The 24,616-nt window shown below is 42.6% G+C and overlaps 1 protein-coding gene across 1 annotated transcript in view; it reads left to right on the forward strand.

The window, feature by feature from the left end:
- Window positions 1–3,794, forward strand: part of kcna4 (potassium voltage-gated channel, shaker-related subfamily, member 4) — a 58,509-nt gene extending 54,715 nt beyond the window's left edge. The window contains exon 3 of the mRNA XM_029458639.1: window positions 3,656–3,794. The gene's annotated coding sequence lies outside the window, so the exon portion shown is untranslated. The remainder of the gene's footprint in view (window positions 1–3,655) is intronic.
- Window positions 3,795–24,616: the final 20,822 nt, after the last annotated feature.

Below are 24,616 nucleotides of genomic sequence, written 5' to 3' on the forward strand. Positions count from 1 at the left end.
AAACTGTTAACAAAATAAAGCCAAATACAAACACTGATTTTGGGTCACTTGACCTTTGTTTGTCCCTCGAGATGATTCCTTCTTCGATTTAGCAGACAGCAGCTCCAATGATAAATCAAGTGTAAACATCCCTCCTAACTAGGGCTGGACTGATAAACTGGCCGGGATAATATTAATTTAAAACAGAAATATCGGTACTGATGTTTAAGTCAATCGAGAAGATAACAAAAAATTGCATTGCAGAAATTCCAAACTATGTTTGAGGTCATTGAGAAACAGTTTCACCATTACATAGTATGCCACGAGAAAGCACTGAAGATGTTTTTTGCTGCTTAACGCTGAACAAAATATAAATGCATTTGTTGGTACAAATTAAAGATTGAAGACTTTTTTCTATGCACACAAAAGGCTTAATTCTCTCAAATAATGTGTTAAAATCCATGTTACTGAGCACTTCTTTGACAAGATTATCCATCCACCTGACTGCTGTGGCTGATTAAACAACATGATTATATTACACAGGTTTGCCCTAGGCTGGCCACAAAAGAAGGCCACTCTAAAATGTGCAGTTTTATCACACAACGTAATGCCACAGGAGTCGTGCTGCTGAAGAGCTGTTTAATGTTCATTTCACTTTTGTAAGCCTATGTCGTTTCCAAGAATTTTGACAGTATATCCAATCGACCTCACAACCGCACCAGCCACCAGGACAGCTGATGCAACAGTTAGTTTTCACAACCAAAGAAATTCTGCAGAAACCGTCAGAAACCGTCTCAGTGAAGCGAAGCTTCGTACTCATCGTCCTCACCAGGGTCTTGACATGACTGCAGTTCTTCTTTGTAACCCACTTGAGTAGGCAACTGCTTACCTTCAATGGCATCTGGCACAAGCATTCTCTTCATGCATGAATCCGGTGTGACCAAAAAATGTATATCTGTAGACTTAGGCATGTGAAATCCTAATAAATCCTAATCCTAATAAATATATTTTCCCAAGATAAAACTGCACATCTTAGAGCGGCCTTTTGTTGTGACCATTTTGAGAAGAATAAGTATTTTGTGTGGAAAAAAAAGTCTTAGATCTTTTTTTTCGACACATGAAAAATGCGAGCTAAATCAAAAGCGTGGCATTCTTATTTTTGTGTATGTGTCTTGGTCACAGTTTTTTTTTATTATTATTATGACAAAACACTCAGTATCAGGTGGCCGTGAAAAATTATATATTGTTTTGTTTTCAAAACGCACAGCCCTTCACGGGATGAGGATTCAGGTGTGCCAGATACTTGTTAACTAGATAAAGTTGCACACTTCTTCTCCGCAGGTTCTCTGTTCACAGGTCAACTGTTGGCACAGCAGCCACCACTTGGAAAATAAGCTCGCCCAAAACCCACTTTGACTCCTTCAAACCTCAATGTCAAACTCCAACAGCTCAGGAGCTGTGAGGGACAGAAAGCCCCCCCCCCTGTTCATGCTGCTCCTCCGCAGAGATAACAGAGACAGAGAGGATGACACACACACACAAATCACAGTCATCCTGAATGAATGTGGTGTGTGTGAGTGCGTGAGAGTGAGAGAGTGAGAGAGAGAGAGGGAGAGAGAGAGAGCAGGGAGAGGCGTTGCAGTGAGCTGTACGCCTGCAGCGAACATAACCCTCCCCGTCTAGACACCAATACACAGCAAGTTCCCACTGGCTGGACACTTTAAATCATGCACATAAACAAATGCAGGCATTCACCCGTTGTTTGCAATGCTAAGCTATTCCCGGCAGAGTGCACATTCAGCTTCTCTTTTATTATTTTATATTTCTTTCTGCATTTGTTCCCTTTTTCTATGAGGCTGACAACCTCCATTAATTAAAAGCCCATTATATGGAGGAACCATTGGACTTGATTTAACAATGTACAGTGTATACAACTTTTATAACAAATCAACAAATCAATATTTATGTAAGTGGTCAAGACATCTGAAACGAATGCAAATTAATCCATTAATGTTCAATCTCTCCCATACGTCTCACTTTAACAGTCTAGTGTTCAAATTGCTGAGTATGTCCGCGAAGCCCTCAAATGTTTATACTCTTTAGAAATTTCTTTATTGTTTTTATCATTTCATTTGCCATTGTTAATAATCTAGGTGTGTTCTTGATTTCTGTTTCCTTTTTCCTCCTAAAACCGATTTCTTTGCTGCTGCAGTGACATCATTTCCCCACAGGGATCAATAAAGCTTCATCTCTTCTCATCTTTTATGAATCTGTGCACAAGGGCAAAGCCATCAGTAATATCAAAGACACAGTGGTTGTGAAGCCGGGTACAGAGGGGCGACCAGGAGAAGCACCTCCTCCTCCTCCTCCTCCTCCTCCTCCTCATAACATCCTGTACTTTATGTTTGTATACAGATTGTTAGCGTTAGCAAATGTGTTTTGGGGGAAATTGTGATGCCACACAGATTAGGTTTGTCTTCAATGTCAATCAGAGAGAACATTTATATTGAATATATCTGTAAAAGATTCACTGCCAACAATATTTCTTCAATAGCAATGGGTAAAGCTGCTAAAATAGTGTTTATTGTTGGGCTTTACTATATTTCTACTCAACAATTTAACTGCATTCACAAATGGTCAGCTGCGATTAGGTGAATTGCTGTTCCTGTTATCTAAAACCACGCATCTGAAATTGAAAGTGACTGCACCTGGAAATGCTCATTATAATTTTCCATTACATAGACACAGGACTAAAGGCCTACAGCCACACTAGCAGCCTCATGGGCCCTGTAATGCTCATTACACATCAGAAAATAATACGACTGGATGGTTGTAAAATGGAGAGATTGCTTTGCAACTAGGGGAATAAAGAATATAAAGTTTAGAACCAGACAAAAGTCCATGTTGTTACCCTAAAAATGGTGGCCATTTTAGGACATCTCACTCAGCTCGTCAGGCTCAGCTCTACATTGTCATATTTGGCTCAACCTTTGGTCAAAGCAACATCCAAGCGCTACTGACTCAGCTGTGTTTTGAGTTGAGTCAGTTTAAGCAATGTGAGCATGCTAACTGTAACTGTAGTTATGTCACAACCTCCCTTGTGTTTCTTACTCCTTCTGTGTCCTCCATGTCCCCTGTTTGTCTAATTCCCAGAAAACTCAAGGACAGCATAGTTTGAGACACAGATCAAGGTTAATTACTGTTACAACACTGAGAATTTCTATAATGGAGAATTAGCAGGCTTAACGGACTTTCACACACAACAATTAAAAAGAGAGGCTTGAATGTGTGAAAACTTCTCAATTGTGTTGTTACAGGGACAAAGACTCTGAGGTCTGTCGCCTTCTCTAACAGTACAGCAAAACAATATCATGTGTCAGTTGAGCGATAGGTTTCTATTCTATTATTGCACAAACTATATCAATTAAAGCACTTTCAATGACTCATGTCTATTTTCAAAAACTTTCAAGGACTTCACAAACATTCAAGGATTTTGAGGACCCATAAAAACGGCCCGCAATCAGCTCATCAGCTCTCCAGTATATCAACTATGGCTTTCCTCCCACTCTTGGCCAGATCGTTGTTCAAGCCTCAGTTGTAGCCACATTCAGGCCAAGCTCTCCTATCTTTAATAGTTTTACTCGTATTAACGCTCGTTTCTGTCCCTGTGCTCCAGGATTCCTGTTTGCCCATCTACCTAGCCTCCTGCTCTGCCTGCCTCGCCGGTCTACATACAGTCCGTACCTCTGCCATATCCAGTCATCCCCTCTCTTCAACCCTTCTTCATCTACAGTACAATAACAATAAACCAGTTAAACTTTTACCTGCAACTTTGTCTGTGTTCTACGTCTGGATCCAACAAGTTAACAGTGTTTCAGACAATTTAACAAATGGGACACACACACACACACACACAGAACTGCTGATTGTGCCCCCTCAAAGAAAAGAAAAAAAGTAAATAAAGTATAAATGGTTCAACTACGAAGAAAACACTGCCACCTAAAATAAACACCAATAAATTCAGCTTTTAAAAAATATTAATATTCTGCCCCACACAACACACACTAATGTCCCACTGCACTAATTGTTTTAAACTATGTGATTTATTTTTGCATTTAAAAATACAGAACCTTTTAAAAATGTTAAGATTTTCTATTGCACAGGCTTACGATTTCACAGATGACAATTTATTTGATCAATGATGAATAGGATTTAGCAAAGGCCAGTTAGATTAAAGACTAATCCAGGAGTGCCAACCAAAATGAGTTGGCACACTACAGAAGTTATGAGGAGCGAGCTTCCAGCTGCCTTCTGCTCACTGCTATTGATCATCAGAAGAGACAGACTGGCAGGAAGTAGCGATGGTGTGTTGGTCCAGGTCCCCAAACTAGCTCTGCAGAATAATTAATGTCTCTGCTGCTTTATGCATGGACCATCTAATGAGTTCTGGACTGATTTTGGTTATAAGGTACTGTAAGTGTTCAAAGCTTCAGCTTTTTCCTTTGTTGTCTTCTCACCTGGAGTGTGACTGTTCACAATTAAAATGATAATGCTTCATCTGGCAAGTACGTAGTACACTCTAAAGGCAGGGTTATATAATAATATACTGTACAGAACATTTAAATAAATATGCATGACATAAACCATTAAGATAGGAATTGATTTAAACAGAGGGGTAAAATGCACTTAAACTGCTGCAAAAGCAATCGGAATGATATAATGAATTTAACGTTTGTGTGATGTACTGTAATGCATTTTAAATGATGAAAATGTATCCATTACTCATGCCTGCTTTACGGTAGATGTAAAGTATTTAGGGTGAAAGTAAAGCATGCACAGAGTGTAAAAGTGGTCATACTGCACAATCTAAATCACCCTACCTTCTATGGCTCTCTATGGATTATGCCGAGTGCTGCAGTACTGCAAGTCTAAAATTGCCCATTACCTCAATAGCGCACTGTTTTGCTTTCTTGTATTTCGAAGCCGTTACAGCCACAAAGTGACCACAGAAATAGTTTGTAACTTTTTGAGTTTGAGCCATTTCAGTGGACACAGGTGAAAAAAGAGAGCTATAGTCAATTAAATCCTTCTTTGCAAAGTGTACTCTGAGAGGAGAAAAGCTTTGGCTCCTTCATGAGACGTTGTCATGAAGCGTTAAAGCAGAAATGCCAAGGACCGTGTCCTGCTGGTTTGTCTTATGAACTGGAAACTACAATACTAAACTCATTGTGTGCCATGGAGTTACATGATGATTACAAGTTGTCTAGTTCTTGTTTATATTAAGTTGGACTAATTTGCAATGAAATCTGGGTAAATTAAGTCATTTTCAAACTAAGAAACATACATACAAACATACACATCAGCAGAAAATGTCCCAAGAGTGTAATAATACAAAAACCTTTCCGTTGCATAAGATCACAGAGCAGACCTGTAGAGTTGAGATGCTGTGGCTCTGTTAACTTATCAGCCAGGCTCAGGATAGTTTCATTGGGCAAACAAAAAAGGAAATCTGTGTATTTCCAAAGAGTTACTGTGATCTCTAGAAAACGATGAATGCATGAAGGCCAAGAAGAATTACTTGATGTGTACATAAGCAAGAATGTAGCACAACATTAGTTGATCGTGCAGCCCTGTTAACAGATAGCAGGTGCATCACAGAGGCAGTCTGACCCTCGCTCTGAAAACATCACGTTCAACTCTTATAGTTGAGCATTTAGACAGGATAGGATTTTAGTGAGACTTGAGCCCCCCCTGCTTCTCCTAGCATCACTAAGTGCAAAGATGTAAGAGGACACTGCAGAAACAACTCAGGTGTTGATGTTTAGTACAGTATACATTTTAAAATTCAGCACCTTATAAGCATTATAAGTTTATAATATGTTTCTGACTTATAATACTAGGTCACACTGAAACCACTAAAGGTATATGTAGCAAAGACTTTAGGTCCCACAAGACTTCACCCCGCACCTGAGCACAAGTGATTCTTTAGAAACTGCTACATCAAGCTTATTTTGAAGAATTGCAGAGATTTGCAATATTACACAGGAGGATATGAGATTCTGGGAACATTTTAACTATTTATTTACCTTATGTATTATCAACAACATTAAAATACTTGCTTCCTCGTATGTCAAACACCTCTATCATAGAAATACACAAATATCCATCCAGTTTGTTGACTCTTTGAAAGCCAATACAAACTGAAGCGTAGAGTTTGTCATATGTAAGTCCACCCATACTATCCTCTGCATATGATACAAGCAGACTTAGCTGCCACAAAGCTGCTCGGTTAATAGTCTAGACTGAGTTGTACTACACCTCTCAAACCATTGTGTACTGAGGTCAGGCTGAAGATGAAAAGAGGGAATTGTAATTTTGATGGTTAATAATTTTTGTATATATTGCACACAGATCAACCGGTTGCTTTTCATTTTAGTTCCCTTTTTCATTTGTTCTTACTTAAAACAAGGCAAATACAGGCAAGTACTGCATATTATTCCATCAAATCTCTCAGCAAGGACATTTGGGGGATATTTGCGCTTTGTTTTCTTTCTAAAGAGAGTTGTCATCCTTTGAAAATGAGGGATAATCTGCTGGCATTGTATGTTGTGTACTTTGCGTGTCTTTAGCCTGCACACAAAAGATGAATTAGTTGCGGTTACCAAAAGCCAAAACTTGTCAATGGGGAAATTGCAACGTCACTAATAGGCTTTGAGTTTGAGTTTGTGTTTGAACGGGTTTTTCAGAGGCCTGGGTATCCCGCACAAAGTTGACATCGTTTCATCCAACAGACCATGACAAAAACAGCAACGACTTTAAGCTAACAGGTGTTCAACATCAACTTCCTGTTTGTGACAAAAGAATATATATATATATATATATATATATATATATATATATATATATATATATATATATATATATATATATATATATATATATGCAGCACCTAAAAAGCTGCAAAAGCCTTTTCACTGAAATCTTGCATTGGAGCAATCTGCTGCTGTTTCATCAATGGCACTCAGCAGGAGTAGATCTCAAAAGCATAACAACTAACAAAATTGTAGAAGAGTAAGCCAGCCCAGTACCTAAACCAGAAATCCAGCAGAGCTGCTGCAAACTGTTACATCAGATATCATTGTTGTCATAAATCACTGAAGCTCCCCACACAACATGAAACCAGCGAGTCCTTCTTAATGGCAAAAAAGAAATAGCATTATTTAATTAAAAACTAACTGGGCTGCCATTATTTCAACACAAGGCACTCAGGATCATATTTTCTTGCTTTTTTGAATTTGCTTCATGAGCATCTCTTATTTTCTTTTTTTTTACCAGTCTAAACTATTTAGAATGTAAAAGGAAATGTTGCAAACCTCACTCTTGATATGCTTTCTGAAAGCACTCACTTGTTTTAACCAGAGTCATGCTGCCCCAATGCCTAACACCTACCCTGCAGTGTGAGAAGCTCTGCCTTAAATTAAGCCGAGTTCAATAAATAATATCTCATGAAGAAAGTCCATTTGACTATTATTTCCTACGAGGCCTTTTTTACAGAAGACATTTTGACTTGTCAGAGTAGGAAAAGCACCAGTGTTACATACAAACAATACATTTTATTATTTACACCTTTGCTTTTCCTATTATGTCAAAATTTCCTCTGTGAAAAAGACTATTGCTAAGATATATATATATACACACACACACACACACACACACACACACACACACACACACACACACACACACACACACACACACACACACACACACACACAGAGTTTTGGGGGACCCTCAGAACCTTCCTCAGTCCTCCAACATCAGGTTCATGGTGGCAAAGAGGACGATTATCATTCTGGCCGATAAAGTTGCCCCACATCTGTCAGCTGCCAATGTATCATTTGCTGAGTGAACTGCTCAATATGCTGGCTGGCTCGCTGTCCAGCACCGGGACGCCTGACAAAAATCGTCAGAGCAAAACAGCTCTGCTAATGTCCACCGTTTGGTAATGCTGTATTCAAATGTTCAACATGGTGAACACAACATTGAGGATGGTGATAGGAGTAAAAAATAAATAATGTAAAGTAGAAGCATTTCAGTGTGCGGTGGGGGGGGGGGGGATGGGAAAGTCCACTCCCCCATTAAATAAGAACACACTTGCAAACATTAGCCCTACCGTCCTCAGCTAAACAAATGGAGTGAAACATACAACATATTGTTGAGATATATTTTTACTAGATTTTGAATTATTAGCAAAGTAACAAATGTTAATGGCATTTTGAATGAGATTTTCTTACTTCTGGAACAGAATCCGGACGTTCTGGTTTTACTTGGCATTCTGAAACATGTCAGATTCCTGCCACAAAGCTGTAAAGGCTATTTGAAGAGTTAAAACCCCCCCAAAAAAGAATAAAGTAAAAATATTTTCCCCAAAACAGGTTTGAAGATATTGTTTGAGGGAAGAGAACTAAGGGAATTTACTGTGAAAGCCCATCAAACTTACTCATCCTCCTCATCTCTTAATACACTGAAGCTGAGCTGCCTGTTGGTTGAAGTGGATTCCCCTTAGGTACTTTTTTCTGCAGTGTGACTAAGTCCCTGTTCTTTGTTCGCCCAACTACAACAATAACAGCATTCGTTTGCTGTTTTTAACAAACAGAAAACTCACAGAGGGCAAACTGGTGTATAGTGACAGTGGGATGATCTTGGGATCACCTGCGGGTGGGTGCCTCCATGTGTAGCGTTTGTTTTTTTGTCTTTTGGCTCTAGGACTTCTATGTGCGTGACAATGAAAACCAAAGCTCTTAAAATAACAACGGCCACAGACCCTGCTGCTAGAAAGTCCCAAAAGATGACTGATTCTGTATGAAGCACGGGGGATTTCTGCATTTGTTCCGTCATTTAACAAAGAAAACTGATTAAAATGCTCAGTTTGAGGTCAAACAACACGCATACAAGAAGATCAAACAGTTGACGATGTTCTTAAAGCAAGTCACTCCTCAGCTCCACTCAAAGCATACTTTGAAATGCAACATTTCATGCACTGGATTTAGAAATCTTCTGTGACACACCATTTCAAACTTGGGTTAATCCAATGATGAAGGAAAGATGGAAACCTGCTTCAAACACATATTGGTGAGTTTTAGTTGTAAAAATAAAATGTGGTGCAAACTGGCAGCTGATAGTCTGACGTCATTTACCCACATCTGTAAATGTGTGAATTCACTGCTTCTCCTTTTCCTGATGCTCATAAACCACTTCAAATGCTATAAAAATGCTCTAAATAGCTTCTATAAACAATGAGATTTGACAGTGCTCTGAAGTTTGTCACCTGAGAATGGCTTTGTTTTATCTGGTTGCATGTTTAGAAAAGCAGCCAATAACTTTTAACACTTACACAGCAAGGTAAGAAAAATGGAATAACCAGCCAGAGAGCTGACAGCTAATATGCACACAGTCCATTAACTGCATTGAATGAAAGATGATGTTGTTGAAGCCTGAAGTATAGCTACATGTTTAATGAAATCTGGATTTATGAAGTCTTAAACAAACAGTATAAATAGCCTGATGAAAATATTGATCCAAAAAAACACAAAGTGATGATCTACTCCAGGAAAAACAGGTTAAAACACACAATTGGTTTCCATAAGATTCCTTCATATTCAAAATGTTCATGTGAAATTATTCTCTGGAGCCGACTCGAGTCACATCCAAGTACTGTTGTACGTGTCGCCGAGTTCTCCTGCTGTGCGGCGAGTTGTCCCGGAGGCGCCGGCGGTGCCCCACATGCCCCAGAATCAGCATGACAAGCTGTTAATCACGTCCGGTCATTTATCTGTCAGAGTGTCGTGCAGTGAAGATGGACAATTCCCCACAACACCGTCACACAGCCACCTCCAGCTGTCTGGCACAATGGCCGTCGGTGTCTCAAAGCCAGCGTTTACAGTTTGGGCCTTATGATTCATGCACTTCGTGATGTCACTCCGACGGCTCTAACACCTGATCCACACTGAGCAACACTTCTTATTTCATTGTTTATCTGGCGGCCTCAGCACTGTATCTTTTTCCACCCCAAGTTTATTTTTACAGACATGCAAGACAGCTTTGAGGGCAACAAACTTTGTATCTGCATGTGGAACAATGCACTCTTCTGGCTTTAAGACAAAACTATTTAAATAACGTAAACAAAGGACCTGTCTTTTTATGAAAATGTTCTGATCCCTACCCTTTACCTTTATCCTAAATCTAAGATTAGGGTTTGATCAAATTTGGGTAAGGATTCAATTCTATTGGATTACATTTGGGTTAAATGACATACATTTACACCAGTTTAAATGAAGGCTATATCAGATTAGAGTTATATTAGGGTCAGATTAAGTCTAATCACGTCAATTGACTGTAACTAATCTTAAGCGGTGATTTGAATTACATTTTGGTTACAAGAGAATAATTTAGATTAAATAAAATAAAATAACATTAATGTAGGAAAGGGAAAAAATTGGTTTGACTACATTCAGGTAAATTATGTTATATTTAATAACTGTTTAGATAAGATTAGATTAATTAAATTAAGAGTTATAACAAAGTAACCTTGTTGTTACATTACATATCCACTTGATTATGAGTTATATCATGTTGTTGTGTTTTTTAGAGCTACGTAAGGGCAAAAAGGTTCATTACTATTAAAAAAAGTGACTTAAATAAAACATTTCACTTTAAAGAAAGACAAAAATAAACCAAAACAAATGTATAACGTCCCACACACAGGAAAAACTCATACGGCTGAGTATGATCCTCTAATAAATGAAAATGATCAACCCTAAACCTCAGCCCTAACCCAAAAACAATCTTCATGAAACATATTAAAATCTTGAACAAATTAAAGTCTTGAATCCACAAAACACTAAAATGTCCCCCTCTAACATTGAGACACTGTACATAAATAAAACGTTGATCCAAAATCATAATTGTAAACCTGCCTATAACTCAGCTGAGGAGAAAGGTAGCCCGGGGGAAACTAACATGACATCTGCAGACATGATCCGGTTACTGTTAGGCCTGAGGGGGTGATTTCATACACGCATTCATTTCTGTATAGCTGCCTACGTATACGTAGTGCGTTGTATTCATGCATTCTGAAAAGCTCCCAACTCACCAATAGTTAGTTTGGACTTGTTACTAACTTTCCTAAAGGCAATAGTCAATCTATGAACGATATAGATTGTCAGCTTAGGGAATATGTAATATATGCAAACTCATTGAGCTGTAACATTACATCAGTAATTACAGTAGCACAAACTGGATGCATTGCGTTACGTTTTTTGTGATGCAGAAAATCTGAGAAAGAATACTTCTTTAAAATTTCAATTAGCTTACATTAATAGATCAGTATATTATTGATCAGTACCGGGTACCGTACTACCCGGTAGAGCCATCAAGGCCTGAGTCTTCCCGGGAACAGAAGAAAATGTGTCTGAGACTAACAGAGATCTTCCCCCCGGACGATTTTTTCATCTCATATTAGTGACAAGCTGCTTCCTTGAGCACTGTTTGACTGACACATTATTTTCAGTTAACAGTTAAATGGTTAATAATTAATATCCCTAGTAAATACAGTAGGCAACTGCAGTGCCGCAATACAGTAACAAGCTTATGGTAATGTGTCAATAGTTGAAGTGGCCAACAAATAAATAAATAATTACCACTGCAATAAAAGGAGAAAATAATTCAATCTAAATCTGTAAATTAAACTTAAAAAGTAAAGAGTTTGGTTATGTATTTTTTGCTTGCGGTTTCCTGAAGGCTAATTGTAAACACTGCTGTAAACACATATACTGCAGACATGCAACATTCTCAGAGCCTTGACTATTATTGGTTTAAAAACGCAAACCTACAGAACACAACAAGAACACAGTTTTCTCTGCAGTGCTGCTTCAAGTAGCCTGTTAACTCAGAAGTGTCCCGTCACACCACATTGGATTCTCTGTGCAGGCGTTTGTTCTGGCCAAATACCAATTGATTTTGGAACGACAAGTGGCCGGACGCTCAGAATGTTATATCATCATTCATTGTTTCAGACCCAGATAAATGTGATCACAGCGGGATAAAAACGGTCCATCAGGCTGTAATGTAGCTGTAATGTGTATGACATGATGTTCCAACCCCACAAAATTAAACAGGGAGGAGGGGATGTCGAAGTGACAGGAAGCATATGTCCAGCAGTGAGAAGTTTCACCAAGTAGCATCAATATTCGAGCAGTGTTCCCTGACAGCATCTTAAAACACACAGATTGTCTTAAAACTGACTCATGTTGCACAACAATGTGGAGATTTAATGAAACCAAACACTGCTGAAATGTGATGTGTGTAGTGTTGTTGTTGTTGTTGTTTTTGTTGACTCCCAGATATGACAGCCTCCTCCTCATGATGGAAAAAGACACATTTGTGAGAAAGAAGCATTAATAACTCATTTCAGTCATCTATTTTCATACAGTTGACTAAATGCTTTCAGTCATAATATCAGCAATATTTCAAAGAAGCATGCCAAGAGATCAATAAAGTGAATCTCAAAATTCCTCATAATTAGAACCCGTATAGATTCATTTGTAATTCCTTGAAAGTGAGGAGAGTGGCGAGCCGATTGGTCGACGCAGAGCGAAGTGAACACGCTGGGGTGTATGGTTCGATCATGGCCTGGATGTAGGAAGGGGCTTATCCATTCAAAGCACGGTAGGCCAGCACCAGAGTCTTGAAGCAGATTCGGGCCGTCACTGGTAGCCAGTGAAGGGAGCGGAGAACTTGGGTAGATTGAAGACCAGTCGGGCTGCTGCATTCTGGATGAGCTGTAGAGGTCGAATGGCCCATGCAGGCAGTCTGGCGAGGAGGGAGTTGCAGTAGTCAAGGCGTGAGATGACTAGAGCCTGAACATGAACCTGCGTCCCCTTCAGAATCAGAAGGGGTCGTAACCTCCTGGTGTTGTACAGAGTGCATCTGCAGGAGCGGGTTGTTGCAGCGATGTTGGGACCGAAGGACAGTTGGTTGTCCAGCGTCACACCCAGATTCCAGATATTTTATTTTGTAACGATAATTACAACGATTAGAAATTGTTTTCTAATTGTTAAAACTTAATGGTAAAAAACTATCGCTCTGTCTGACCCGTTTCTGATTGGCTGCAGTCTATGACACAGATTAAAGTTTGAATCTCAAACTTCTTACTGTCTATTTTCATGGCTTTTTTTGCTCCCTGTGCAGATTGGGAATTAGGGCAATTGAAGGTGAAAACAACAACAACAAAATAATATAATATAGTGTTTATTATTATTATTATTTTTTTTTTTAAATCAGAGCCCTTCTAGCCTGCTGGGTTTTGTTGGTTTCTTCACTGACGTTGGAACGAGTGGGCCTGCTGGTCTCACCCCCTCTTGTAGTCAGGCTTTACCACAGCAGAGTCCAGGTCTGATGTCTAGAAATAAAATGGTGGACAATTAGTGGTTTCTGCTCTCTTACAGTGTGCCAGGTGGATCCAGGAGGCCCTTTCAGCAATACGAACAGCCGTTGGTGTCGTCAGAAACATCTGGCTCTGGCTTTGGCTCTGGCTCTGGCTCTGGCTCTGGCTCTGGCTCTATCTCTATCTCTGGCTCTGTGTCTGGCTCTGGCTCTGGCTCTGGCTCTATCTCTGGCTCTGGCTGTGGCTTTGGCTCTGGCTCTATCTCTATCTCTGGCTCTGTGTCTGGCTCTGTGTCTGGCTCTGGCTCTGGCTCTGGCTCTGGCTCTATCTCTGGCTCTGTGTCTGGCTTTGGCTCTGGCTCTATCTCTATCTCTGGCTCTGTGTCTGGCTCTGGCTCTGGCTCTGTGTCTGGCTGTGTGTCTGGCTCTGGCTTTGGCTCTATCTCTGGCTCTGGCTCTGGCTTTGGCTCTGGCTCTATCTCTATCTCTGGCTCTGTGTCTGGCTCTGGCTCTGGCTCTGTGTCTGGCTCTGGCTCTGTGTCTGGCTCTGGCTCTGGCTCTGGCTCTGGCTCTATCTCTATCTCTGGCTCTAGCTCTGGCTCTGGCTCTGGCTCTGGCTCTGGCTCTGGCTCTATCTCTGGCTGTGGCTTTGGCTCTGGCTCTGGCTCTATCTCTATCTCTGGCTCTGTGTCTGGCTCTGGCTCTGTGTCTGGCTCTGGCTCTGGCTCTGGCTCTGGCTCTATCTCTATCTCTATCTCTGGCTCTGTGTCTGGCTCTGGGTCTGGCTCTGGCTCTGGCTCTGGCTCTATCTCTGGCTCTGTGTCTGGCTTTGGCTCTGGCTCTATCTCTATCTCTGGCTCTGTGTCTGGCTCTGGCTCTGGCTCTGTGTCTGGCTCTGTGTCTGGCTCTGGCTTTGGCTCTGGCTCTGGCTCTATCTCTATCTCTGGCTCTGGCTCTGTGTCTGGCTCTGGCTCTGGCTCTGGCTCTATCTCTATCTCTATCTCTGGCTCTGGCTCTGTGTCTGGCTCTGGCTCTGGCTCTGGCTCTATCTCTATCTCTGGCTCTAGCTCTGGCTCTGGCTCTGGCTCTGGCTCTGGCTCTATCTCTGGCTCTGGTTTTGGCTCTGGCTCTGGCTCTATCTCTATCTCTGGCTCTGTGTCTGGCTCTGGCTCTGTGTCTGGCTCTGGCTCTGGCTCTGGCTCTATCTCTATCTCTGGCTCTGTGTCTGGCTCTGTGTCTGGCTCTGGCTCTGGCTCTGGCTCTATCTCTGGCTCTGTGTCTGGCTTTGGCTCTGGCTCTATCTCTATCTCTGGCTCTGTGTCTGGCTCTGGCTCTGGCTCTGTGTCTGGCTCTGTGTCTGGCTCTGGCTTTGGCTCTATCTCTGGCTCTGGCTCTGGCTTTGGCTCTGGCTCTATCTCTATCTCTGGCTCTGTGTCTGGCTCTGGCTCTGGCTCTGTGTCTGGCTCTGGCTCTGTGTCTGGCTCTGGCTCTGGCTCTGGCTCTGGCTCTGGCTCTGGCTCTATCTCTATCTCTGGCTCTAGCTCTGGCTCTGGCTCTGGCTCTGGCTCTATCTCTGGCTCTGGCTTTGGCTCTGGCTCTGGCTCTATCTCTATCTCTGGCTCTGTGTCTGGCTCTGGCTCTGTGTCTGGCTCTGGCTCTGGCTCTATCTCTATCTCTATCTCTGGCTCTGTGTCTGGCTCTGGGTCTGGCTCTGGCTCTGGCTCTGGCTCTGGCTCTATCTCTGGCTCTGTGTCTGGCTTTGGCTCTGGCTCTATCTCTATCTCTGGCTCTGTGTCTGGCTCTGGCTCTGGCTCTGTGTCTGGCTCTGTGTCTGGCTCTGGCTTTGGCTCTGGCTCTGGCTCTATCTCTATCTCTGGCTCTGGCTCTGTGTCTGGCTCTGGCTCTGGCTCTGGCTCTATCTCTATCTCTATCTCTGGCTCTGTGTCTGGCTCTGGCTCTGGCTCTGGCTCTGGCTCTGGCTCTATCTCTATCTCTGGCTCTGTGTCTGGCTCTGGCTCTGGCTCTATCTCTGGCTCTATCTCTGGCTCTGTGTCTGGCTCTGGCTCTGTGTCTGGCTCTGGCTCTGGCTCTGGCTCTGGCTCTGGCTCTGTGTCTGGCTCTGTGTCTGGCTCTGGCTCTGGCTCTGGCTCTGGCTCTGGCTCTATCTCTATCTCTGGCTCTGTGTCTGGCTCTGGCTCTGGCTCTATCTCTGGCTCTATCTCTGGCTCTGGCTCTGGCTCTGGCTCTATCTCTATCTCTGGCTCTGTGTCTGGCTCTGGTTCTGGCTCTGGCTCTGGCTCTGGCTCTATCTCTATCTCTGGCTCTGTGTCTGGCTCTGGCTCTGGCTCTATCTCTGGCTCTATCTCTGGCTCTGTGTCTGGCTCTGGCTCTGGCTCTGTGTCTGGCTCTGGCTCTGGCTCTGGCTCTGGCTCTGTGTCTGGCTCTGTGTCTGGCTCTTGCTCTGGCTCTGGCTCTGGCTCTGGCTCTGGCTCTATCTCTATCTCTGGCTCTGTGTCTGGCTCTGGCTCTATCTCTGGCTCTGGCTCTGGCTCTGGCTCTATCTCTATCTCTGGCTCTGTGTCTGGCTCTGGCTCTATCTCTGGCTCTGGCTCTGGCTCTGGCTCTGGCTCTGGCTCTGGCTCTATCTCTGGCTCTGTGTCTGGCTCTGGCTCTATCTCTGGCTCTGGCTCTGGCTCTATCTCTATCTCTGGCTCTGTGTCTGGCTCTGGCTCTGGCTCTGGCTCTGGCTCTGGCTCTGGCTCTATCTCTATCTCTATCTCTGGCTCTGTGTCTGGCTCTGGCTCTGGCTCTATCTCTGGCTCTGGCTCTGGCTCTGGCTCTATCTCTGGCTCTGGCTCTGGCTCTGGCTCTGGCTCTGCCTCTATCTCTATCTCTATCTCTATCTCTGGCTCTGGCTCTGGCTCTATCTCTGGCTCTGGCTCTGGCTCTGTGTCTGGCTCTGGCTCTGGCTCTGGCTCTGGCTCTATCTCTGGCTCTGGCTCTGGCTCTATCTCTATCTCTGGCTCTGTGTCTGGCTCTGGCTCTGGCTCTATCTCTGGCTCTGGCTCTGGCTTTGGCTCTGGCTCTATCTCTATCTCTATCTCTGGCTCTGTGTCTGGCTCTGGCTCTGGCTCTGTGTCTGGCTCTGGCTCTGGCTCTGGCTCTGTGTCTGGCTCTGGCTCTGGCTCTGCTCTGGCTCTATCTCTATCTCTGGCTCTGTGTCTGGCTCTGGTTCTGGCTCTGGCTCTGGCTCTATCTCTATCTCTGGCTCTGTGTCTGGCTCTGGCTCTGTGTCTGGCTCTGGCTCTGGCTCTGGCTCTGGCTCTGTGTCTGGCTCTGTGTCTGGCTCTGGCTCTGGCTCTGGCTCTATCTCTATCTCTGGCTCTGTGTCTGGCTCTGGCTCTATCTCTGGCTCTGGCTCTGGCTCTATCTCTATCTCTGGCTCTGTGTCTGGCTCTGGCTCTATCTCTGGCTCTGGCTCTGGCTCTGGCTCTGGCTCTGGCTCTATCTCTGGTTCTGTGTCTGGCTCTGGCTCTATCTCTGGCTCTGGCTCTGGCTCTATCTCTATCTCTGGCTCTGTGTCTGGCTCTGGCTCTGGCTCTGGCTCTGGCTCTATCTCTATCTCTATCTCTGGCTCTGTGTCTGGCTCTGGCTCTGGCTCTGGCTCTGGCTCTGGCTCTATCTCTATCTCTATCTCTGGCTCTGGCTCTGGCTCTGGCTCTATCTCTGGCTCTGGCTTTGGCTCTGGCTCTGGCTCTGGCTCTATCTCTATCTCTGGCTCTGTGTCTGGCTCTGGCTCTGGCTCTGGCTCTATCTCTGGCTCTGTGTCTGGCTCTGGCTCTGGCTCTGGCTCTATCTCTGGCTCTGTGTCTGGCTTTGGCTCTGGCTCTGGCTCTGGCTCTGGCTCTGTGTCTGGCTCTGGCTCTGGCTCTGGCTCTATCTCTATCTCTATCTCTGGATCTGTGTCTGGCTCTGGTTCTGGCTCTGGCTCTGGCTCTGGCTCTATCTCTATCTCTGGCTCTGTGTCTGGCTCTGGCTCTATCTCTGGCTCTATCTCTGGCTCTGTGTCTGGCTCTGGCTCTGTGTCTGGCTCTGGCTCTGGCTCTGTGTCTGGCTCTGTGTCTGGCTCTGGCTCTGGCTCTGGCTCTGGCTCTATCTCTATCTCTGGCTCTGTGTCTGGCTCTGGCTCTGGCTCTATCTCTGGCTCTATCTCTGGCTCTGGCTCTGGCTCTATCTCTATCTCTGGCTCTGTGTCTGGCTCTGGCTCTGGCTCTATCTCTGGCTCTGTGTCTGGCTTTGGCTCTGGCTCTATCTCTATCTCTATCTCTGGCTCTGTGTCTGGCTCTGGCTCTGTGTCTGGCTCTGGCTTTGGCTCTGGCTCTGGCTCTGGCTCTATCTCTATCTCTGGCTCTGGCTCTGTGTCTGGCTCTGGCTCTGGCTCTATCTCTATCTCTATCTCTGGCTCTGTGTCTGGCTCTGGTTCTGGTTCTGGCTCTGGCTCTGGCTCTATCTCTATCTCTGGCTCTGTGTCTGGCTCTGGCTCTGGCTCTATCTCTGGCTCTATCTCTGGCTCTGTGTCTGGCTCTGGCTCTGTGTCTGGCTCTGGCTCTGGCTCTGGCTCTGTGTCTGGCTCTGTGTCTGGCTCTGGCTCTGGCTCTGGCTCTGGCTCTGGCTCTATCTCTATCTCTGGCTCTGTGTCTGGCTCTGGCTCTTTCTCTGGATCTGGCTCTGGCTCTGGCTCTATCTCTATCTCTTTCTCTGGCTCTGTCTCTGGCTCTATCTCTATCTCTGGCTCTGTGTCTGGCTCTGGCTCTATCTCTATCTCTGTGTCTGGCTCTGGCTCTGGCTCTGGCTCTGGCTCTATCTCTGGCTCTGTGTCTGGCTCTGGCTCTATCTCTGGCTCTGGCTCTATCTCTATCTCTGGCTCTGTGTCTGGCTCTGGCTCTGGCTCTGGCTCTGTGTCTGGCTCTGGCTCTATCTCTGGCTCTGGCTCTGGCTCTATCTCTGGCTCTGGCTCTGGCTCTGGCTCTGGCTCTGGCTCTGCCTCTATCTCTATCTCTATCTCTATCTCTGGCTCTGGCTCTATCTCTGGCTCTGGTTCTGGCTCTGGCTCTGGCTCTGTGTCTGGCTCTGGCTCTGGCTCTGGCTCTGGCTCTGGCTCTGGCTCTATCTCTGGCTCTGGCTCTGGCTCTATCTCTGGCTCTGGCTCTGGCTCTGGCTCTGGCTCTGGCTCTGGCTCTGGCTCTGGCTCTGGCTCTGCCTCTATCTCTATCTCTATCTCTATCTCTGGCTCTGGCTCTATCTCTGGCTCTGGCTCTGGCTCTGGCTCTGTGTCTGGCTCTGGCTCTGGCTCTGGCTCTGGCTCTGGCTCTGGCTCTATCTCTGGCTCTGGCTCTGGCTCTGGCTCTGGCTCTTGCTCTGGCTCTGGCTCTGGCTCTATCTCTGGCTCTGTGTCTGGCTCTGGCTCTGGCTCTATCTCTGGCTCTGGCTCTGGCTCTGGCTCTGGCTCTGGCTCTATCTCTGGCTCTGTGTCTGGCTCTGGCTCTGGCTCTATCTCTGGCTCTGGCTCTGGCTCTGGCTCTATCTCTGGCTCTGGCTCTGGCTCTGGCTCTGGCTCTGGCTCTATCTCTGGCTCTGGCTCTGGCTCTGGCTCTATCTCTATCTCTGGCTCTGTGTCTGGCTCTGGCTCTGGCTCTGGCTCTGGCTCTGGCTCTGGCTCTGGCTCTGTCTCTGAGTTGTCTGAAAATCAAAAGGACATTTTAATGCTTCTGCTGTCCATGTTAGAATCAACAACAATGTATTGTTGGCGTCGTCAGAAACTCCTGGAATGGACCTTTTTGGGGACAGTAACACAGTGAACCGTTTCTCTTCGTTTTAACATTTTTTCAAGGCTTTCTGCTACAAATGCTCTGGCTCTGGCTCTGGCTCTGGCTCTAGCTCCAACTCTGTCTCTGTCTCTGTCTCTGTCTCTGTCTCTGTCTCTGGATCTGGATCTGGATCTGGCTCTGGATCACTTGTTGTATTAATGCTGTGGAATTAAGATACATGCAGTTAATCAAAAGCTGTTTCATCCCAGCTGAGTAGAAACTCATCCAGCTGTTACTTTTCTTTGAAATGAGACAAATAACATGCTAATGATCATTAGGGTTAGGGTAAGAACCAAATCCAAAATGCCAGGTATGGGGACAGGAAGTCAAGTTATATTCATGGCCAAAGTATTCAAATCTAATGGAAATGTGATTAAATTACAGACTATGTGTGGCAAGCAGTTTTAATATGTAAAAGGTTTGATATGACTATTCCTTATTAGATTCTGGAAAACTAAAAATGCATTTTGACAAATTTGTCAGAATAATTCATTGATGATTCAAGATATCTTAAATTACAATCTGACAGGTACCTGTACTGTCTGATAATGTGTATATAAAGGCAGTAAAATAAAGACTGCCACTGCAGCCTCGCTGCACACACAGACACTTACTCAGAGTCATGGCTGAGGGTGCTCCCTGTGATAAATGGATGGTCGAGGACTTGGATGGGAGTGATCCTCTGATCACATCGCCTTTATCAGGTCAATGCACGGCTTAATTTCTTCAGCATTCATTATATTCCAGTATTCCAGGGACAACTTAAAAGAAAGGACACATACAGCAGCAGTAAAGTAAACTTTTTTATTTTTAGGAACAGGGTCTAATTAAGTCAATTTTCAGCATCTACAACGCAATTTACCTGTAAAAAAGTTTCCAAATTGTACAGGTCTTGGAATTGGTTGATCCTGGTGTCTGCGTGAGGTAGGCAGTTCGGCCAGTACTCTTCAGGTGTCTAAAAGAAGGTTCAGTGTATTTTTAGATACCTCTTAATCATGTCAACTTGTGGAAAATGTATTCATAACTAGAGAAGACAATGTTATGAATGAGGTGACTCTTCGTCTTGCCGTACCTTCAGTCTCCAGTTATCGGGATGTGTGCTGACAAAAAGGTTTTGGGAGTGCCACCCTCAAAGACAATCAAAGATGAACACTGACAGCTCTTTGATTTAAGTGTCTGATGCTACGGTATCCATACCTGTTGCACTATACTCCTGACTTCATGTAACTCCAGAGAGAACTTAGGCTTGTCAAGAAGGTATTTATCTAGAGTTACATCAAGCATCTCAAAGGCCATGGCAGTCCTGTTGTCACTCAGTGTGAACGAGTCAATGAAGCGGACAATGTTCCACTGTTCCTGGTAGTGCTCCTTAAAGCTGTTCATTAGAACTGGAGATAACACAATGTCATGAAGTGAGACACTTAGTTGTTGACACAAAGTTGACACGTTCACTCAAGGAAACAATTTTGGATATTTTTGATAAAGACAATAATTAGCATTTTGACTTACTTCATAGTCACTTTCTCCGTGATTGATCTTTACTGCAACAATCTCGTTGGTGTCCTTTTTGATACATTTGATCACCTCTCCAAAGCCTCCCTGTCACAGATGTGCCAGTGGTAAATATGATTCAAGATGTCGGGTTCGTCGTTGCAGCAACATATCTATCTATCTATCTATGCACATATCATTCTGTGAGAACTACATTACAAACAATGAGACAGCAGTAGAAGTAATTCATTAGCAATTCATCACATTTTTAACCGTTTGGTAGAAACTTTCAATACGAGTCATTTTTAAAGGGGTAATATTATTCTCATTTTCAGGCTCATACTTGTATTTTGGGTTTCTACTAGAACATGTTTTAATGCTTTAATATAAAAATGGTCTTTCTGTCTGAAACGCTCCGTTTTAGCGCCTGTCTCTTTAAACCACCCTCCCTACAAGCAGCACTAATGGTATGAAATGGCATACACCTTCTGTCTCTAATGCATTTCGATTTTATTATGCTAACATTAGATAATGACACAGCCAACAGACATATTTAGCATTACGGAAATAAGTTAAATAGGGTGTTCGCATGTTAGCTGTTCATGTAAACACATCTCTATATTGCACATTGTAAATTTGACTAATCAAGTTCTCACACACTTTCTACATGAGGGAGAAATAAACAGTGACTTACCTGAATCACAGAACATTTGTTGAGTCAAATCAGTTGAGGAAACTGGATTTTTCCAGATATTTCCAAACTGGAAATATGGTCTGGTTTTCAGCTGACAGTGAAATCAAAAAATCTTCATCACTATATGTATACAATTAGCCTACATTTTTATTTGATGGGGGACGGTAAGGGACCTGGATAATGGATAGGGGGGCGCTGGCTCAAAAAAGGTTGAGAACCACTGTATTAGCGGGAGCGGAGCTCAGGCCGTTTTATATTATATTATTGGCTGTATTCAAGCTCTACATTTCAACACTTATATAGGAGTTTACTAGTGGATTATGACAGCACACTTCTTAGAATTTGTGATTAAAAAATGCTTCTTGCCGAAGAGCCCAACAAGACAATCAGCAAATAATGACCATCTATTCCAGGGGTGCCCACAATTTTTGGGCTAGTGAGCTATTTTTTAAATGACCAAGTCCAAGTGATCTACCTGTATTAAAAAAAAATAACAAGTTTCAGTATTGTCATAAAATTGTAACAGATAATGCAACCCTGACATGCCAAATCATGGTAACTGAGTAACCCAATGTATCCTTGAAATATCAATATATGGTATGTAGAGTCTACATTAAGCATGTTAGTAAAGGGAGTAAAAACAATGCAAAATATGGTTCAACAACATTTATCCTAACTTCCTAGAAGACTACGTGGCAAGTTCACCAAAAGATTTCCAGGTATTTGATGATGGTGCTTCGTTTGGTTACAATTTCTGTTTCGTTTCCTCTCAAGCCAGTGAAGCCACACCTCCAATGAATTGAAACTGATCCGAAACAACCGTGTACCAACAACAAGGTAAGATTGTCCCCTTCATTTGTCCCTTTTAAATGGATTAGATTCATCTTTAACGTTACAGCAGATCTGTATAGTTACTACATGACCCTAATCGATCAAATGTGTTGCGTTGTCCTGCTGGTATTTTACTCTCTAGCGTGTGCATAGTGTTTGTTCCGGAAATAACATGGACATCATTGTAGCTATAATAAGAAGGATTTCATAGTTTCCTATTATAACTACATTGTACAGTTTTAACTTGGTGTGAGTGCTAAACTGTATTGAAAGTAACAAATTACATTTACTCTCGTCAAGTAACAAAGTCTTTTTGTGGTATGGTACTTTTTTAAGTAGAAATAGGTATTTTTTACTTTTATTTAAGTAGCCTATTATTATAGGTTACTTTCAACTCGTCAATCCTTTGCAGAGTAAAAACTAAAAACGCATATAACATTCCTAATAAATAATGTGCATGTAATAATCTGTTGTCTTTTTTCTTTTTCTTTTTTTAAGGCTTTTTACAACATTTATTGATGTTTTAAACATTTACAGATAGCTAAATCTTGTTTCAACCAAACAGAGATCGTAGACTGAAGTAACATATCGTTGCCTGCATCACCCAAGTGTTTCTAGGAGGTGGGAGTCTGTTTACATGACTTTCTGAATTTGCTGGTTTCTCTTCTGCCTCAGGAGGACAGAGTTTCAGACAGGAGACACTGTGGAAAAGAAATGTTAAATGTGTAAATTCACTGGCTGAGCTTGGGATAGTAGTTAGTGAACAGTAAACAGGCTACATGCATAATAATGTAATGTTGTTATGGGTTAAGGTTAGCATTAATAACTTTGGCATGGTTAAAAAACATGTTACATCTACCTACCTTATTAATTACTGGTTTAATAAGTGACCCAAATCAAACACACCTTTTCACTTTGACACTGAGTGACAAACAGGTGCACACTGGGTGTGTCTCCGTGGCTTGTATAATAATAATTATAATAATGTCCATGTAATCCATTTATATCAATACAGGGTTTCTTTTCAGTTAAGTATATTATGATTTCAAAACATAAATGTGTAATAAATTGTCTTCTGAGTAACGCATCAAATGTTGGTAAATCAATCATTTGCTCACTAACCGTATCATAACATAATAATGGCAATATAATAGTTCTACACTGGAAAGTGCCAGTGGTTTAACCAGGCAGAGGGCAGTGAATCGCTTGTGTAACTAGTAAATGATTTAGAGGGAAGACTTTATTTGTTTTTAGTCAGGATCAATAATTTCCCAACCCAATTGTCTGAGTTTTGTACTCTTTTCTAAGTATATAGTTAAAAATGGAAATGTTAGTTTAGACATCAGGGGTCTGTTGCTGGTGTTGTTCCAGAGTATATTTTAACTGACCCAATATTTTACTTTTATCTAAGTACATCTTTACACAAGTACAATTAGGACTGGGCGAAGATTCAATATGATGATTTATTGTCTTTCAATGGAATGGTATCCTGATGAAATCATGCGTCATGTCGTCTAAATTCAATAATAGCATGCGCATACTAACTAAAGTTCTTAATTAAAGAAAATACCCAGTACTTTCCATTTTTCAACTATATATTCCATAGTATAAGTATTCTAGTCTTCTTTCCAACCCTGTAAATAAAGTATCTTGATGTGTTTGTTTAGATGCGATATTCAACACACTTCAGCAGTTCAGACTGGAGTCTTACTACAAGCAGTTTGTCCAGTTTGGAGTAAAGGATGCAAGAGACTTCCTGGATAGTGTAACAGATGAAGATCTGGTAAACATTGGTGAGATGAACCTCAACTTGAAACCAAAAACATGCAGTTGACACTAAGTGGAAAATGATTAAACCTACTTCTAGTGTTTTTTGGCCTGAACATATAATTAAATTGTCAGATTTGCTGATTTAACAGTTTTGTAGGATATAGTTAGTGTCATAGTTGTATTCAATAACACCTACAGTGTGTTTATATGAGTTTCTAATAGCATCATTGTACATTCAATGTCATACACACGTCAATGAATAACTCAAAGTTGATCAAAACAAGTCATTTTGAATTAAATGTCCACTTAATTATAACAATTATGTACTTAATTAAACAAATACCATTTTTGCATACAGTGGGAAAAGGGAGTAACATACACCTGATGTTGATGGCAAAATAAGATATATTTATTAAATATGATGGACAATTTGACAGACAATTGCTTTTAACGACACCACAAAGAACAAAAGGAGGGCTCTTAACACAAGAGCAAATAAGGCATCAAAGACAAACTAACAAAACAAACTCGGGGTGAAAAC

Source organism: Cottoperca gobio, chromosome 3 (assembly GCF_900634415.1).
Source record: "Cottoperca gobio chromosome 3, fCotGob3.1, whole genome shotgun sequence".
Taxonomy (NCBI): Eukaryota; Metazoa; Chordata; class Actinopteri; order Perciformes; family Bovichtidae; genus Cottoperca; species Cottoperca gobio.